Genomic DNA, 2,841 nt, shown 5'->3' with positions numbered 1-2,841 from the left:
TATATCTATCTATCTATGCCATTATTTCTCCGCTTTATTTGTCTGGCTTATATACTAAAAAAGAGGGCGTCTGGAACAGACTAGAGTTGCCAGGAAAAGTCATGATTCTAGAATATTGTTACACCTCTGTTCGTTAGTTGATTTTCCGTAACTTCGTTCCCACGAAACTTTAGCGACACAAGTCCTTTCTTAATAAAACTAGTTTATTCTTTCTTTACCGATACACTTATTTTCAACAGTCGCTCTATAACAAACGCTATAACAACGAACGTTAACTTCAACAATACTTTCTGACTGCAGTTCAATTACTCACTACCTACACACATTGTTACGTCACGCCGTGACCATCTTATATATACCAGACCACCCACAATCTAGCAAATGCTAGCGCACTCCCGAAGGAACAGGATAGTTCTAGAAAACGGGTGGCGTGATGCTAGTCACGTGATCTCGCTGACGCAACAATATCATCACGTGTTACCAGTGTCACGTGACTTTCGCTGTCGTAAAATTATATTCTCAAGCTACAAATCCCTATTTTTATTCCATATCTACAGTACTTATCAGTTTTGGTGGAGTCAAAATAGGGAATTGTAAGTTGATAAAATCACATAGACACTATTTCCAGCCATGTTTGTTTAAGTTTTTTTAGTCCCTAGTTGTAGGCTTGAACATACGATCTTTGAATTTTTATTCAATTTGTTTCTGTACTTTTTTGACGATCCATATTCCTCCTTTTTCAATTAATAATTTTTACAAATCTGGTTAAATATGAATGGATTGTTCTGCCCAAGGTTACGAAAAGTGCAACACTCGTCAAAGCTTTCAAGTAGATTTTAAAACCTTGTAAACTTCAAACTGTGACAATATTTGCTAATCATCTGTTTCATCGTTATTTTGAGGAGCAAGACATTCACTTTTTTACTATACATAACGAAACAAAAGCGTCTATGGTAGAAAGATTTAATAATACTCTTACAACTAGAATGCGATTATGTTTTACCCATTGTAGAAATTATAATTATATCATTGTATTGAAGAATCTGGTCAAGACCTGAAATAAATCTAATCATTGCAATATTAAAGTGAGACCGAGATACGTAAATTACTCTAATCAGTCTGCATTGTGGAATACTTTACAAATTTTCCACTAAAGTAAACTTTCACTTCAAAATGAACGATCAAGTGAAGTGAAACGTCAGTTTAAGAAAGGTCACACGCCTGGATGGACAGACGAAATATTCACAACTCAAACAAGAGATTAGAAAGAAATCTTGTAGTGCACAAACTTCAATGTTAACTTGGAGATATCGTAAGTGGAACATTTTACGAATCTGAACTACAATGACGTCTACACCATGAAAAATCTGAATTACAATGACGTCTACACCATGGAAGAAATTCCATGAGAACGAGAAGACGTTAAAAAAACAGTATTCAGCAAAATGAAATGGATATCCCAACAAATTTAATAGTTTGATTCCTCAAGCAAATCTGAATCACCTACTGTCATGACTCAACTGTGCTGAAGTTACCTAGTGGATAACTAGTCACTAGGATAAGAACTGTGTAACCTTGAAGAGATGTAACAGCTAAAGCTTACCTTGATTTGCTCAGATCTAGTGACAGACCTGTAACGATATGGGATCGTGAGACTGAGTGCTATAATCCAAGTAGTATTGGTAGTACAGAACTGAGTGCTATAATCCAAGTAGTCCTGGTAGTACAGAACTTAGTGCTATAATACAAGTAGTACTGGTAGTACAGGACTGAGTGCTATAATCCAAGTAGTGCTGGTAGTACAGGACCGAGTGCTGCTGGGGGATTTATCACTTGCTTTAGTACCTCAAGCAGAGAATTGGAACAATGTTGATGGCTAAGTGAATGAAAAGAAAAAAACATTACACACAAATTACCAACTTTTATATAAAGGAAAGGATAAAGAATTATTTTGAGGCCACAAATGCCCAATTATGTGGAGGATTTTAAGCTTATATATGAAAAGAATCATTGGAATTAAGATAAAAGAGGAAAGTATTGGTTTAATCCAAGTTTATGCAAGGAAGAAATAATCAAGAAAAATATATGTTTTATGATTAATTGCAACACATATACAATATAATTAATTGTGGAGAGAACGTAATAATTACGAGCGATTTAAATGGACATTGGCTACGAGAGAAATGGAATTGAAAATGTCATTGGAGCTTTTAGTTTAGGAGATAAGATCCTAGAGGGTGAAAGAGTTATAGACTTTTGCATGAGAAATAATATATCAATTATGAATACCTTCTTCAAACATAAATATTCTAACAAAGAGACTTGTTATAGATGGTGCGGGTTAGGTATTTGCTACTCTAGTAAGTCTATGACTGATTTAGTGATAACACCAAGATCACAAGTGTTAAGAGTATACCATCATTCTCACTGGACTCAGGTTCGGAATGGTCAGGGGATTAGGGCTCAGGCCCAGCATGGCCAGGTGGTTAGGGCTCTTCACTCGCAATCTGAGGGTCGCGGGTTCGAATCAGTGTCCAACCAAATATGCTCGCCCTTTCAGCCGTGGGGGGCGTTAAAAATGTGACGGTCAATCCCACTATTCATTGGTAAAAGAATAGTCCAAGAGTTGGCGGTGGGTGGTGATGACTAGCTGCCTTCCCTCTAGTCTTACACTGCTAAATTATGTACAGCAAGCGCAGATAGCCATCAGACTATATTTTAATAGTGCGTAAAATGAAAATAAGATGATCTAAATATTAGGTCGTCAAGAACTTAATGTCGCTTTTTTTAGACGAAAATACCGAGCAACTTATATATCAAAACAAAACATTTATTAAATGA

Source organism: Limulus polyphemus, unplaced genomic scaffold, assembly GCF_000517525.1.
Source record: "Limulus polyphemus unplaced genomic scaffold, Limulus_polyphemus-2.1.2 Scaffold5244, whole genome shotgun sequence".
Taxonomy (NCBI): Eukaryota; Metazoa; Arthropoda; class Merostomata; order Xiphosura; family Limulidae; genus Limulus; species Limulus polyphemus.
This window is presented reverse-complemented; position numbering follows the sequence as displayed.